This window comes from Canis lupus, chromosome 37, assembly GCF_048164855.1.
Source record: "Canis lupus baileyi chromosome 37, mCanLup2.hap1, whole genome shotgun sequence".
Taxonomy (NCBI): Eukaryota; Metazoa; Chordata; class Mammalia; order Carnivora; family Canidae; genus Canis; species Canis lupus.
In genome coordinates this window covers 11870956-11887775 of record NC_132874.1, presented here as the reverse complement: position 1 = coordinate 11887775, position 16820 = coordinate 11870956, and the positions used below count along the sequence as shown (strand labels likewise).

Here is a 16820-nt window from a genome sequence, read left to right as displayed (position 1 = left end):
TATTTATTCATGAGAGACACACACAGAGAGAGGCAGATACATAAGGCAGAGGGAGAAGCAGGCTCCACGCAGGGAGCCCGACGTGGGACTTGATCCTGCCACGCCCTGGGCCGAAGGCAGGCACTAAACCCCTGAGCCACCCAGGGATCCCCGATACTGCTTTTTCTGAAGTGCCCTTAAACTAGTAGCTACCAAAAGGATGCCAGTGGGAAGGGGCCCACTTGTCTTACTGAAATGAAACCAACGGGGAGTCTGTTCCCAGGCATGCTTGGCTAGGTAAGCAGGCTGGCCCTGCCGAGGAGTGGCCCATATATTTTTGCTAAGCAAACTGGGACCAACAGTACATATGTCACTAGTAATACAGCCCCGTTTATGGTGCTTCTTTTGAAAGCAGAACTTGTCCAAAAACAAGAGGACAAATCCAGAATTAAAATCCCTTCAGACTAAGTCTGTGCTTCTTAACTTAAAATATAAGGGAGATCTTTTACCATCCCTCACCATTTCAGCCAGCCTTCTTGTCCAGATGGACTCCCCCTAGAATGTGGTGTGCAAAACAGAGAGCACAGGCCTTGGAATAAGGCAGATTTTTGCTTCGCATCTGTGTTCTTGACAGCTGCTTAAAGTCTGAGCATCCATTCTATTGTCTTATAAATGGTAACGGTGATACCTCATAGAGGCACTCTCAGCCAGTGGTTCTCCAACCTCAGCATGCGTGAGAACCATCTGGTGTGCTTGCTAAAATGCAGCTTCCTGGGTCCCACCCCAGAGTTTCTGATTCAGTACGTCTGAAGTGAAGCCTGAGAATTTGCATTTCTACTAGATTTCCAAGCGGTTTTGATACTATGGGTTGGAGGATCACACTTGGTAACTAACCACTGCTCTAAGGACTAAATGCCACATATGATTTAAAGCAGCTGGCATATTACTGTCTGCCAATAAATAGACATCTCCATTCTATATATAGTCATGGTGTAAACGGACAGTGGAACATCCCTGTGGTTAAGAATTCTTGGGGCAGTTGGTCTGCCTTGATCCATCAAATAGATATAGCTTTGTTCCCCAAATGCTTGATCTCAACCAGAGTATTCTCTTATTTCTGCTTGGCAGTTTGACTCCTTTAGGTAATAATGTAAATGCGTTCAATTGATCCCCCCGCTTTGGTGTGTGCTCTTTGATCATTTTTTATTTATTTGTTTTTAAAGTAGGCTCCATGCCCAAAGTGGGCTTGAACTCACGACCAGGAGTGGTGTGCTCTACTGACTGAGCCAGCCAGGCACCCCTTCTGTGATCTTTTTGTTGTCTTCTGTTTTGGGTTCTTCGTGCAAACCCTCTTTGCTCAGACTCATGTGTGATGTGTGGTGTGACTTCAAATCTTTCTGCCCCTCCTTCCTTCTTCCTTCATTGAGTTGTTAGGTCTAGGTAGATCCTCTCGTGAGTACTGGAGACCATGCCTTTTCGAGACATTTTTCTGTGTCCCCAAATGTTTCCTTCCTGCTTGTTCATCTGCCTTGTGTAGAAACATAAGAGTAATAATGTCTTTCCTTCCCTTGCGGTTTATTTGAAATTATTTATAGATCAGTCACTGGCTGCATGCCTCTCCCCCCTTCTCTGGTGTAATTTTACTTCAGATCTTCGCTTGTGTGTTGTACACCCGACCTAAGCACATGCCATCTGAGTGTGCAAGGATTTTCCTGCTGCAACCAACTCATTGATGCAGACAATGTGATTTAATCTTTGATTACCTTTGCAAAGACATGTCATAATGTGGCCTGAATTTCCTATCTATAAGATGGTTCCCAGCTCACATGTAGGTTCTAGTAGGTGATGCTCTATTTGGCCAGGTAGATGCACTCACAACTAACTGCACCCACATCATTGGCACAGTATAGGTCTGGGATGATTTCCACTATCTCTGGGCCACAGCGAAGCAAATGTGGAAACAGTGCTACGTGCAAGTTACTACTTCTTCGCTTTCTACTTAGTATTCACGGACGGCATTCGGGCTGACAGCCAGACAATGCGATATCCATCACATCCCCGGTTTTAGGATTCTTCTAGGCCTGAGAGTTTTTCCCATAGTCCTTTCCAGAGTGTGCCTGTGTCTGTGGGTGTGGAGGGGGGTGTGTGTGGAGCAGAGGTGGAATGGAGGTGAGGATATGTATGTACATGTGTCCTAGTGCACCCCTCATTCCTTCCTTGACTTCACACGGTTCACCTTGCACCAGATTTAATTTATACCCAGCGGGGAAATCCACCCATAAAACACCTACCTCTGTAAGTCTGTCTCCACCTTTCTCTCTGTGCCTAACAGCTTCCATGTTTTACAAATCAGGTGGCATTTTAGCTCAAGAAAAGGAGAGAGGCCACTGAATAACACTCTGGCTGTCCCTCAGTGCACAGAATTCATGTTTCTAGTCATGCTTGCTGTGAAGTGCAATTGTGTATACTGATCAACATTTTCTCAGTGGCTTATTTTATAAAAAGGAATTTGTTGTGTTTTTTGCCTATGGGGTTTTTAAAGGGGTGGTTGTTTCTCCCAGAGAGTGTTGCACAGGGATGCTCATGGAGCCCATTCCCTTAAGAGATGCCGGGGAGAGAGATTTTCACAGAATCTCACAAGGGCAGATAGGGTCAGCTCTCATCTGTGTTTATTTGAACCACTGTCAGGAGTGGATGGGAATGTATTGGTTTACCATTGCCATGGCAACAGTTGCTAACCCCTCCCCCGGCAGGGTGTCCCATGACAGGAAACGAACCCATTCATTTATCCAAGTCACTGAGAATTCCATTGTGTGAATTCCATGCAGTGTTCGTGGCAGTATTTTGGTAGAATGGCGTCATGTGTTCCCTGATAGTATTCAGTAGTAGCCTAATGCAGCTCAGGTCATCAGATAATCTTTTTTGAGGCACTGTTTCCCTCATGTCTCATGTCTCATGGGGGAGGGAATGGAGAGAGAGGAGGGGAGATACTTAACGTTAGAATAGGATTTTTTTTTTTAAGGATTTATTTATTTATTCGTGAGACACACAGAGAAAGGCAGAGGGAGAAGCAGGGTCCCTGTGGGAAGGCCAATGCGAGATTCGATCCCAGAATCACACCTGAGCCCGAGGCAGAGGCGCAACCACTGAACCACGCAGGCGTCTCTAGAATAGGATTTTTCAGCTTTCTTTCTGTCTAGGACCTAGAAGGAGTCTTCCTGTGCTGGGACATTTCTTTAAATTCTTGTGGATCGTCTTAATTCATGAAATTTTTGCTTCCTACTTCATAAATAGATCTGGATTTATTTTTTTGTTATTGTTTATTTTTAAAGATTATTTTAGTGACGGCGGGGGTACAGAGGGAGAGAGAATTGCAAGCCGACTCCACTTCCAGCTCAGGGCCCAACGTTGGGGCTCAGTCTCACGACCCAGAGATCATGACCTGAGCTAAATTCAAGTCAGACACTTAACCCACTGAGGCCCGCCCCCTACAATTGTTTTTAATAGCAGATGCTTTTTGTTACCACCAAGTAGAATCTTGAATTCTGGCTCGTTTTAGATTTCCTGGATGATGTGTGTGTCTCCCCCACAGCTTTAGCTTTATTGACATAGAACATAGTGTAACGTTTAAGGCGTACGACCTCATGATTTGGTGTACGTACATATGGTGAGATGATTGCTGTAATAAGGCTAATTAACACACCCATCAGCTCACATAGTTCCCTATGTGTGGTGGGGGATGGTGGTGAATGATTTTAAGATTTTCACTTAGTGCCTTTTAAGTAAACAAAACAGAAATAACCATAGACCCCATGCTGTACATTACACCCCGGAATTTGCTCATCTACTGCAAATTTGTACCTTGTCCACCCCCCTACACTCACACACTTGTACACTTGTGCGCTCACACTCACTCGGGCATGCATGCACACAACCACCATTTTGCTCTGTTCTAGGACTTTGAGTTTTCTTAGATTTCACATATAAGTGAAATTACGCTTTTTCTGTAATTTACCTCACTTATAATCCCTCAAGGATTATCCACGTCCTCCACAGCAGGATTTCTTCCTTTTTTATGGCCGAACAATATTCCATTGTATAATCAATGTACCGCGTGTTCTTTATACCTTCGGACTTGGCGGTCTCTTAGCTCCTTTCTGTGGCTTGGCTCTCATTGTAGATAATGCTGCTGTGAACATGAGATTGCAGGCGTGTCCTTGGGATAGTCTTTTCATCTCCTTCGATATATAGCTGAAGTGGAATTGCTCAATGGTACGGTAGCTCTTGTTTTAATTTTTTGAGGAAGCTTCCAGCTCCCACAACAGCTGTTCCAATTTATGTTCCCACCACCAGTCCCCCGGGTTCTTTTCTCCATGTCCTGGCCGGCATTTAGGTCTTTCTCAGTGTCCATTTTTCCTGTCTGATGTTTATATTCTGTGTTTTCACATTCGTTTGAAATGAGTTAGTTCTCAGGAGACCAGGGCTCTGCCGGCCGGCCCTCCCTAGGCCCCTGGTACCTCCTCTGGTGTGGTGTGCCTTCTTCTTCAGCCTTGGCTTTAAGGTTGGGCCTGCCAGGTCCAGCAGCTCTGGGTCCCCCAGGGGAGCCACACCCCTCTTCTCCAGTGGAGGCGGGTTTATGGGTTTATTGTTGAGCTAATCAGCATGGAAGCTCAGGGTTGTGAGATTGTCTTTGTCTGTTGTTTGCTTTCAGGAGAGAAGGCCAGGAAGGAATAAATTGTACCTTTCTTCCTGGAAAGTTCTTTTGTGGTGAGTGAGTGCATTTCCAAACCTATTTCTATCTCAGAGGGCAGCTGTTTCAGGGGCTGGCAGGGAGTGAGTTAGCAAAGTGCCGGCCGGCCGACTCCCTGGTGGAGCTCAGGTGGGCAGCGTATGACATTGTCCTGCTGTGGGTAGACCAGCACTCACACTCGGACCTGGAAGGCCATGCTTGTCTCCTTCATTTGTTCCATTTCTTGCTGTCCAGCCCTGTCATACCATGGAATCTCTCTTTACCACAGTTTCCTTTTCCAATGCACACACACTTGTGCTTTGTGTGTGTGTGTGCGCGCGCGGATGTGGTTGGGGGGGTCCTCCCTTGGACTGATTAGTTACCCAGCTTGTCCTCCCCACCTCCTTTCTCTGAGAGGAAGCCATATGAGGACAACGTGGCTAATCTGAGCTCATTTACAGCTTCATTGCTTATCAATGCTGCCACTGAGCCGGGTTTCATTTTGTGAGTCCTAGCTTTAAATTTGTTGCTGTCTTTAGAATCCTGGAGCTGAGAGACTGTGGTAGCCAAGGACAAGAAGGCCTAACTTTCCTGGTGGCACCGGGTGGCCTCCCGTGATGCAGCCCGGTTAGTTTGCGGGACCGATTTGTATCACCTTTGCTTTTTAAAAGGGTAGGACCCAAAAAGAGAAAACACTTATTTTGAAAGAAGCAAAACCAAACCCTGTGACGCTGGACTACTGTACCGCACCTCTCCGACAAAATGTCCCATTTCAGGAAGCACTAGGTGATATCTGGGATACCTGGAATTGTGTAAAGTAGGCCAGAGAGAGGCAATCTTGGGAGGGAACGGTCGAAAGAAGCGGCTGGGAAAGTGAATACCTGCTGTCTCGTAAAGCGGTTAGGGCCAGGGTCTTGGGTCCTTTTCTGGGTGTGATGTTAGTTAGAGCTGCTCTCAGAGGATAGTTTGGATGGATGGGGGTCGGGGGTGGGGGAAGGCATATGTGTCCAGCTGGAAATGTACTCAGACCAGGCTCATTGACAAATTGCTGGAGGTGGAGCCCCGGCCCCCCTTCTGAGGGCTGATGTAGGGCCGGGAGTGTGGTGTTTGGCAGCGTATTGACACAGTTAAAGATGGATGCGTCTTTGATCAAAGGGAGACCATGAGGGCATGCTTTGGCCTGGGGAGCTGAAGAGACTCATTATAAAGTGAGTGGCTCTGCACCCCCTGGGCCTCGGTGCCTGCTGCCCACGTCTTGACGAACACGACTCTGATTTGCCCTGTTTGCTGGCATAGCATTTTGCTGAAGCCAGCTGTGAGGAAGCGGCACGCTTCCGTAGCTTCTGCTTCTCTGCGGTAATCAGTGGATTGCAGGGGAGAGGAGGATGGCGTTCATTTCCAGGATTCCAAGCATGTACTGTTGTTTCTGAACATTCGAGAAGATGGGACCGTTTCCCTGCACTGTGCCACCCCCTCCTGCATGGTGTGTCCCCTGTCTCTATCCTTCTTTACAGTGTCCCTCTGACTCTCCCTATTCCCTGCCTTGTGGCGGAGGTGCAGCATGGGTGTAGCATTGTCTGAAAAGAACCATGGAGAAAGTTCCCTTTACTGAGTGCTTCGCCCACTCAACTGCAGTCACTTAGGCAGGGCAGGGGGAGAGAACGGACCCAGGACAAACAATGCGTTTACATGATCCATCGCAAAAATTATTCTTAGCGTGGAAGTTAGGACTGAGAGTGTGGGTTAAAAAAAAATAATAAGAGGGACACCTGGGTGGCTCAGTGGCTGAGCGTCTGCCTTAGGCTCAGGTCATGGTCCTGGGGTCGAGTCCTGCATCAGGCTCCCCACAGGGAGCCTGCTTCTCCCTCTGCCTGTGTCTCTGCTTCTATCTCTTTGTCTTGCGAATGAATAAATAAAATCTTTAAAAAAGTAAGATTTTTGGAGGTTGGTCACTTTTAAACTTCTGGCTCATAGACATCTCTGATCCGGTCTCTTGTTGGAGGTTTTGCTCCCTCCCTCATTGTTTTCGCATTCTATTAGATCTTGTAGAGCCTTTGGATTCCCCCCTATTCTGTGGCTCTTGATCCTCCTTCCCTCTCTTTGGCCCTGTCCTACAGGGGAAATGCAGGGAACCTGGACATCCTGAAGCCTAGTGCCCGGTATCTGGCTGCGGGCCCCCTCTGGTGGGGAGAAGCTGTGCGAGGGCCAAAGACCCCAGGGCTTGATCACTTCCTGCTGGCAGACTAGGAGAAGGGGCTGGAGCTTTTGGGATTAGCGGAGGGTTTAATGGAACAGGAAGTCTTTCAGGCCTCCGGGTTTGGTGAAGTGGTGCCTGCAGTCTGGTGTTTACATCTTGAGTCTCCTCTAAGAGGTTGGACTTCCGCTTGTTTCCTGGAATTGAATGGGGGTCGGAAATTGTCAGGGACTTGAGATACTCAGAGGGAAGCCGACTTGTGTGTTGGCTACAGGCAACAGCATGGGTGAAGGGGAGGGCTTGTTGGGGTTTCTGTGCACTTCCAGTCTCATTGCCTGGAGTGTTCTGCTGTAGGCTTTGCTCAGATCATGGAAAAGTCCACCAAGCTATTTTTGCAGTATCCCGGCAAACACACACACGAGATCTCTGGAAAGGAGTGATAAGTCACTCATCCTAGTAATAGGGGTTTGTTGGTTAAGTGGCTGTAAGAGAGATAAACATGTTTGACCCCTGTGGGTCTGAGAGACATTCCTCTCCTGGAGAAACTTTCATTTGGTGATGTAAGTGAGGTCTGGTCAGAAGACCTTCTCAGCAGACCCTTCTGAAGATTCATTTTAGCTGTGCACAGTTACGGTGGACGTGTATATACCATCTGGTCACTGTCCACTGGTTGTTTGCTGCCATCCACAGGTGGGACCTCTTTCCACTCACCACGGTCATAGCATCAGGTAAAGTCCCCCACGGTTCATACCTGCAGAAGCAGGTGGAGCCTGCTAGGTGGCCACAGGGGAGGAGCTCGGAGGACATTTATACTGGAGAGACACCTGACCTGAGGTCACGGATGGTTATTGAAAACATAATGAGGTAGAGTATCGTCAGTGGGTTATAAGACGTGATGAGTGCACCTCATTCCCCTTTACTTGGCTGGTTTTAGAGGCCACTTAGTTTGGTTTGAGTCAGCAAATGCCATTTGGAAAGATGTTTCTGCTTCCTGGCCTGACCGACAATTGCCCTGTATGGCCTTGAATATAGGTAGAGCTTCAGCATTGCTTGGATGATATTCTAGGCATTGTTAGGAAGTGATGTCCTTGGCTTTGACTCTCTTTGCCTTTTTTGTGTTTTTGGGTTTTTAAGATTTTTTTTTTAATTTTTAAAAATTCCAGTATAGTCAACACACAGCATTAATTTTAGGTATACAGTACAATTTTACTGATTCAACACTTCCATACATCACCCAGTGCTCACCACAGCAAGCGCATTCCTTCATCGCAATCACTGATTTCACACACACACACACACACACACACATACCCTTTGTTCTCTACTGTTAAGTGTCTGTTTCTTGGGATGCCCGGGAGCCTTAGTTGATTGAGTGTCTGGCTTTTGATTTTGGCTCAGGTCATGATCTCAGGGTTCTGGAATCAGACCCATGGCCCTGCTCATGCTGAGTCGGGAGTTTGCTTGAGATTCTCTCTCTCTCTCTGCCCCTCCTCCTCCCCCCCTTGCTCTCAATTTTTTTAATAAGAAGAGTCTGTTTATTGTTTTGCCCCCCCCCCCCCCCCCCGCCATGATTGTTTGTTTTGTTTCTTAACTTCCAAATATGAGTGAAATCATACGGTATTTGTCTTTCTCTCACGGACTTATTTCACTTAGTGTTATCTCTAGCTCCATCCATGTTGTTGCAAATGGCAAGATTTCATTCTTTTTTATAGCTGAATAATGTTCCATTCCATATATCACCGTGTTTTCTTTATCCGTTTGTCCATCCACGGTCTTTTGCCTTCTTTGGATTGACACACTTGGTTGGTTATGTAAATTTCTGTACCACTGACATATCTTCCTAGATTCATCATGGCAGCTTGATGCCAGCTTGGTACTTCAGAGCCTGAGATGAGTGGCTGAGTCTGGGATTCCACATAAGCTCCTATTTGCCAGTGTCCAGATTGCGTGCCATGACTGTAGGATCACAAAGCACAAACAATAAAAAGGGGGATGCTTGCTGTTCTTATGTTCATTAGCCACTAGCAGATTCTTTAATTATCATCATGGTTCCTCATCTTTAGGCATTTGTCATAAGAGCCTAGACCTCTTTTATAAATGTTCAAGAAGAGAGAAGGTGTGACATGTAGTGAATCTTTTTATTACAGAACAGACTTCACTCGACATTTTCGTTGGTGAGGGCTTTAGGGACACCCCATACTTCAAAAATTGCACATGGTTATGTTTCGCCCTACTGTGTGAATATTTGTCAGAGCCCAAGATGTGAATATTTTGGGCTCCTTAGGGAAGGAAACATTTAGGACCATGGTCCATTAGTTTTGCTTTGTCTTTTCTTGGTGCTAAGTATCACTTTGTGGGGAAGTGCGTATTTCTGAAGACACTACTGAGGATTTCTAGCCCTGGTAGATTTTTACTACCTATATAATATGCCAGATTGTGAGTTTTCTGTGTATTTTCCGTATAAGCAAGGAACTTGAGTTGTAAAGAGCTAGCATTGGTAGTGTTCATCCAGCTACTTAGTACTGGTTTCTTAGCAAGCATCATTAGCTCCATCATTAGCTCAGGTCCTAAAAATTGGTTCGTGTCAGGGCTTGTCATAAATCCATGAAAATCAGAACCCCTTCTTTGCAGAGAGGTTCCCAGCTCAAACATCTGAAGACTCTCTACTGCCATCTCTTGGTGCTTGTCAGCTACTTCATGGGCTTTCCAGTGGGCGGGGAAATTGTACAGGAGGATCCCTTCTCTATTTGTTACCGGGAAATAAAGCAAGATCTCTGTTAGCTGGCTTACTGTCTGAAAGGCAGAGGATGTGAGAAGCCGAAGGCTACCCTGGATCGTCCCAGGACTAGTTGGGCATTCTGAGCACTGCCTTTGTGCCTTGCTGTATCACATGTTGGTGGAGTTTGAAATCTTACCATCACATGACTCCCATCAAGAATGTTTCTGGGGACACTTGGGTGGCTCAGTTGGTTCACCGTCTGCCTTCAGCTCAGGTCATGATTCAGGGTCCTGGGATTGAGCCCTACATCCAGCTCTCCACTCCATGGGAAGCCAGTTTCTTCCTATCCCTCTGCCTGCTGCTGCTCCCCCTACTTGTGCTCTGTCATATATATATATGAATTTTCTTTTTTTTTTTTTTTTAAACTGTGTTTCTGGTGGGAAGTTCCTACAGGATTAACTCCAGTTATACCCTTAGAAGGATTCCCGTGGATTTTGTTTTTTTAATGACTGAGCCGTGAAGCATTGTAAGATGTCATTTCTTGGTATGTTTTTCCTTGAAGGAAGGGAGAAAGTAAGACATGATTCTTGCCTCACAGAGTGATTCACTATCCCTCCCCAATCATTACCTTAACCAGGATTCAGGGGAAATTTCTGGCCATTTGTAATTGGGTATCAGTAACCTAAAATTGAGAAAATGCCTGGATTCTTGTTGAAATGTCTTAAAAACAAAATCAGCAATGCCACTTCCAGACAGAGTGGAAAGGCAGATTAACATTTTACCTGGCTCTTTGAGGCTTTTAAAACTAATGTACTTTAGATAATTTGTTCACACCTTGTAACTACCATAATGTATTAGGAATTTCTTTGGCCAGGTCCTGGCTAGATTCCTAACTTCCATGTGGTATCCTAGGGCTCTTACCTTTTTTTTTTTTTTTTTTTTTGCTTCTGTTGTCAGAGATTTTGCTCAGCATTGCTCTGAAACTGTCTTTGTAGAGAAAGAGCATTTGCGGCTCTTGGATCCTGGATTTGAGTCTGGGTCCGTGTTAAAAAGAGGGTTATGGTGCCTGGCGTGGCGGGAACAGGCAGTCTTCCATAGGTGGTAAACCACAACACATGTGACATTTGTGAGTGACAGAACAAAAGGACTTTGTTGCTGCTTTAATTGTTGATTAATGATGATCCCTCTCAAATTTGACATGGTTGCTTTCTAGAGCACAAAAGAAGTCAGTGTCAAATATTTCCTTGATCATGACAAGAGTCATGATTTCCACGCTGTCCTTGGTTCTTTGACATTTCAGGGTGCCACAGAAGATTTTTTTTTAAAGCATAATTGCATAATTTTTAACTAATTGAATCAAAGCATTACTGCATGTTACCCTGCATGCCATTTGTGTGGGATGTCCCCATCCAACCTGAGATTTATGCACCGAAATACTGTTTTTCTTAGGAAGATGCTGTGCTGCATTAGCGTATTGGTGTTTAGTGCTGTTACTACATTTTGATAGTCTCCTTCCTTTTCCCTAGCCCTTTCCTCTGAGTAAAAGAAAGCAGAGGCCCACTTTTTTTTTTTTTTTTGAAGTAAGCTCCATGATCAGCACAGAGCCCATTGCAAGTCTTGAACTCATTACCCTCAGATCAAGACATAAGCTGAGATCGAGTCAGACACTTAACTGACTGAGACCCCCAGGAATCCCAACACCTCTTTCTCTTCTGTTTTCTAGAGCCTGTGTTCTGAGGGAGTGTGTGGTGTTCATGAGCAGTCAGGCTGCCTCCTCGTTAGACCCATGTTGCGATGGGTAGGGGGCTTGATGAACAAATATGTTTGCGTTATGTTGCAATTTCTGGAGACGTCTGGGTTCTGAAGGAAGTTGGTACATTACCCTAAATGAGGGATTTATTCGTAATCGGAAAGATTAAATCTTAAGGAGAGTGTCAGAGAGTACAAAGGAATTGTAGAACAACTTTTGGAATTGTGCCATTTAAAAATGGTTATTTTTTAAATTTTTCTACTCCTACCTCCTGATGTGGTGCTAGGCAGGATTTTTGTCTCAGAATCAAAAAGTTATCCTGTTTGCTGTTTTTCACAACAACCTGTAGTTAGAGACTTGGTACTAGGAATCTTCAGCCTAGCAACAGAAGCATCTGGAAGATTGAGGTTCTAACTTGCCACTGGGCACAGGGAAAAAGATTGGTATTGCTCACGTATAATAATGAAGTCATGGATTTAAGAGAATTTATTATAGCAATTACTGTATTCAAGTTTAGTTTTATTTTTAAAAAGATATTTTATTTGAATGAGAGAGAGAGAGAGAGCGCATGAGTGGGTGAGGGGCAGAGGGAGAGGTGGAAGCAGACTCCCCACTGAACAGGGAGCCCGACTTAGGACTCTATCCCAGGACCGGACCGCAGGATCATGAACTGAGCCAAAGGCAGATGCTTAAAACAACTGAACCACCCAGGCGCCCCCTGTATTCAAGTTTTATAGATGAAGTCAGATAAGATGGAGCTAGAAGGGACCTCAGTGATATCCTTTTCATAGTAGTGTATTGCTGTGCCCCCCCGCCCCCTCCCACCATGAGGAAATAGAAGGCCAACTTGCACTAGATCGCAACTTAGTTGAACTAAAGCCGGGGTTTCCATACCCCTGTTCTTTCCTTTGTACCACTCTGACCAGGCCAGATTTAATGAGCGGATTCAGTGGACAGCAGTTCCTTTAGGTCAATCTGTTTGATCCCAAACTTGATTCTAAATAGCTGACTATGTAACTTAATTAAGACAAATGCTATGGATGTTTCCTGTCCTGTGGTTTGCAGCATAAACAAACTCTACCATTGGTTTATGAGTAAAGCAAGAAACCTGTGAACGAGGACGGCAAGAGCTCCAGGAACCACATAAATGAGCATTCTCTCTGTAGTGCAACTCTTCTTCTCTGGGAGCCAGCTGACCTCCCTTTTTTGTTTTGTGACGTCCTCACAACCTGGTAAAAGAAATGTTGATGGGAAGGGTGGAGCAGGGTGGGAGGGGAGCGGAGAAGGGCAGGACAAGGGCATTGTCATTGGCAGTGCTTCTCCTGCAGTTTGGGGGGGGAGTTGGTCTCTGCACGCCTCTGGGTTCACTTGAGGATGTGTTTATTTTCTCTTTACTATACAGGATGTTTACAGCCCTCCTGTGTGGTTTGCCCACAACTGCACTTGCATTTGAATTTGGTGGGCAGCTTGCCCTGGGGGGTGGGGGGGAGATATCCCCTGCACGACCCCCCACAATCTCCAGCACACACATGCACCCGTGCACATACATACACTTCTTACTTCTTTGAGTAGCTGCCAGATTTGTAGTGTGTGTGTGTGTCTGGGGGTAGAATAGAGCGGGTAATTATTTTGGGGATGGAAACGCAGGAAAATTTTTTTTTTTTTTTTTTGAATAGGTCTTTCAGCAAGTTGGCAGAGCTTCAGGCCCTTTTCCCACACCCGCCAAAGAGTGCAGCCATGCTGGTCATTTTGCATTTGCCATACATAACGTGTCTTTTTTTTTTTTTTTTTTTTTTTGAACGGACAGACCCTCCCCTCCCACCCATTCCTCGCTCTTTGTTTAGGATTGAGATGTAATCTAAGTAATTGGATTTACCAGTTTCGTTTTTAATATTGGAAAATTGAGTTAATAAAATGGTGTTTTGGCAGGACCCCCCCCTCCCCCCTGCCCCACACACACAAGGGACCTGCTGGGCATTTCTTTAAATTGCCTTGTGCCCTTGCTCTACTGCCTTCTCCAGCCAAACTGTACACACGCACTGTGTCCTCCTTGGGTTTGTAAACTATCAGAAATCCTGGACGGAAATGGAATTTAATTAACCTAGAAATTGCTGTTGTGCTATATTTAGGGGCTACCCTGGAGATTGAATGCACAGATAGCAGTAAGCTGGTTAACTCTATCCTGTAGATAACGCCAGAGGAAACCAGGACTACCAGTGCCACCCTCTCGTGAGTCTTCTTGACAACGGCAGGCTACCTGGGAAGCATACGAATGCATGCTCAGAGGAGGGCGGGAGGGGGCACGGGGCGGTTATTACAAAACAAAAAATACTTGGTTTAGAACTTAGTTGGCTCTGGGGCTCCTGGGTGGCTCAGATGGTTAAGCATCTGCCTTCAGCTCAGGTCATGATCTCAGGGGTCCTGGGATTGAGCCCTGTGTCAGGCTCCCTGCTCAGTGTGGAGTCTGCTGCTTCCCCTGCCCCTCCCCTCCGCTGGTGCTCTCTCTCTCTCTCAGATGAATAAACAAAAATCTTAAAAGAAAAAAAAAAAGAACCTAGTTGGCTCATCAGTGGAATTTCTTTACAGGTGGTGTCTTGCAATTTATTTAACTTTAAAAACAGTACAAGTCTTTCTTTTGGTGTGTGTCTTTGTTCTTTGAAAGGTACTGTATTTTTTTTTTTTTAAATATAACCTAAATAGGAAACATATTTGAAGATTTATTTGAGCAAAATTTTAAGTGATCAAGCAAAATATTCTTTTGGCTGCTAGCCATGACATCTAAACCCCAAATGAGAGCAGGCTCCGGAGAAAAATAATTCCACCTTTTGTGTAGCTCAGGGAGTGGAAGGGAGATGGAGGAGGATGGGCCTTCCCCTGGGAGCTTATGCAGCTGGATTCTGCAGTTCACCCAGTCTCTGGGCTGTGGCAAGACCATCCTCTGTGTTCAGTGGATTGTGGCCCATGGGCAGTTGTGTGACAACACATTGACCACAAGGGCATCATGCCTTGTGGTGGGGTGGCATCTTGTGTGGCCTGGTGGTTGAGAGCCAGAACCCAGACCTCACTTGGCTTCTATTTGATGATATTGATGGTGGGCAAGTGGCTCAGTGCATTTTTACCTAAGTATTACCTGGAAATGGTAGAAATGGTGACTATGTGGTAGATGTGTGTAGATTGCTATGAAATGGATTCGTAATGAAAACAGAATCCTGGTTGACCGTTGAGTAGACTTACAGAGGAATGGCCAGTAACTTTCCCGGGGGCAAAACCACATGCCTCTTCCTCTCCCATTCCTGTTGGGTCTCTTTCAGGTCCACCCAGCTCTCTCCCTGGCACCTCTGGATAGCATTCAGTCTGCTCAGAAAACATTGCTGTGTTTAACTGTGTGATTCCTCACGAATGGATGGTGAGTTGATCAGTTGTACAGCAGCACAGCAAGAATGCTGTGCCCTCCCAGCGTTGATGGAGGGCTTGTCTTCTGTACCTGGTGACCCCTGTATGCAGGGGAGACCACAGTAGAACGTCGTCTGCAGGCCCCCACAGAAGGGCAGGGGGATGGAATCAGGCTTGAGCTGTAGGTCCCGGGCACCTCTGAAATGGGGACTTCTGTGCAGAGAGAGGGAAGAAGTGACCTCCATAAAAAAGGAACAGGCCTGGAGTGTTCTTATAATTGAATGATGAGAAGAAGTCACCCATGGTAAGATAAAGGAGAAGAGCATTCCAGATGGTTGAGAGCAGTTTCAAGTAAGCAAGATCCCTTGGAATATTTGCCTCTGTCTTCAGGCTTTTATTTCTATTATTTCTACACAGAATGATAACCTGGGGATCACATTAGTAAGTTGACTTTCATCTCCGCACATTTTTCCCCCTCCTTTTGGGACACTTTAGCTTAAATGGGATCTACCCCAGCAGGGCTGAGTGTTTTCATGACTTAATTTGCATGGGGCTCTCAGACCCTGGAACTTCTAGAGAAGAGGCATACCAAATGGCCTTGCCTATGACAAGACTGAACCTCACCTCCCACTTGGACCCCGTATAGTGTGACAGAGAAAACTCTGACCTGAGCACCCAGCATTTGCCTTTTGGTCTTGTTTATCTAGCCACCCAAGCTGTGAGTGGCCTTAGGCAGGTCTCCCCCAGTCAACTGGATGATCTGTGTAGTGGGTGATCTTTGTAAGATCCTTCAAAAAATGAAAGCCTTGGGCTTTAACATTTGTCTCGAACACCAAACACGCAGCAGCCTGTAACTATATCCTCTGAGCTTGCTGTTTGAGTTTTTTCATCTTTTACTTGGTGCGCACAAACAACATATTCACACATTGAGTGGTTTGACCTGAGATCATTTCTCTTCCCTCACCCCCACAGCCCCCACCCTTGATTTTAACAAAACATGGTAAATAAAATGGAACCCACCATGTATTTATTCATCTATAAATATCTTTATTCATGTCTTCCTCCACTGGTTTAAGTGGTTTGATCTGTGTAACTTGGCCGGCTGGGAGAGTTGGATTTAATTGGTTTTCTTGACCTAAGGATATACCCAGGGTTCTAGAATGAAGCCTTCTGTGAAGGAAACTCCCTTCCTTGATTAGTTAATAAAACAAACATGGAAGCGCATCATGCTCTAGTTGATCCTTCTGTGGTTTGGACGAGGAACACACACCCTCTGTACTTGCTGTAGGCTGGCATTTCTGTGGGTCACCAGCAGGCAGTGTAGGGCCATCCTGACTAAACTCAGGGCCCCACAGACTGTTTCCTGCTTGACCCCAGGGACCCCATGATGACTCTGAACCATTTTAGAGTCCAAACAGTATTTTCATTTTCGTGCATCTTCACTCTAGGAATGGAAAGGAGCGGTGCATGTGGTTCTGGGTAAAATGTCAGTCGATGGAAAAGAGTGGGTGAAGTAAATGCCTCAGTTGGTAGGTACGCCAGCTTGCTGTTGCCAGAGACCAGTAGAGCGCAGTCCCTCCGCCTCCCTCTTCAGCTGGTGGTAGGTGTCCCCTGTGGCCTGCCTCTCAGCTCCACACAGCACCCTCCTCCCCAGACCTTCAGCACATCTGGGAGCCTCCCACCTCTTATCTTTACAGATTTAAAATAACATGCACTCATTTCCTTGTAGGCGGCATTCTAGAATGAATCACCTGTACCTCAAGCGTTACCCGCACAGCTGGGCATGCTTACCCCCATGGATTTGGCCTCTAAATTGTGTCAACCTAACTCTTTTGTTGTGGGGGGCCAGCACAGCCACGCCAGCAAACACCTCTGTCATCCTCCCGGGACTCTGCAGGATGAGATGCCAAACCGCAGACCTGCACTTTTTTAGTTTCAAAATAATCTTCTGGCTGTCGTTTAAAAAAAAAAAAAAAGATACTGGTTTGCCTCATTGCTCAGTCCCTGCTTTCATCTGGGTCTCACAAATACTTAATCACTGGGGAGTTTGGCTTAG

General features: G+C 45.9%; 1 protein-coding gene across 4 annotated transcripts in view; it reads left to right on the top strand.

Annotated features, from left to right (window-relative positions):
- Nucleotides 1-16820, top strand: part of JARID2 (jumonji and AT-rich interaction domain containing 2) — a 260404-nt gene that overhangs the window by 174691 nt on the left and 68893 nt on the right. The window lies entirely within an intron of this gene.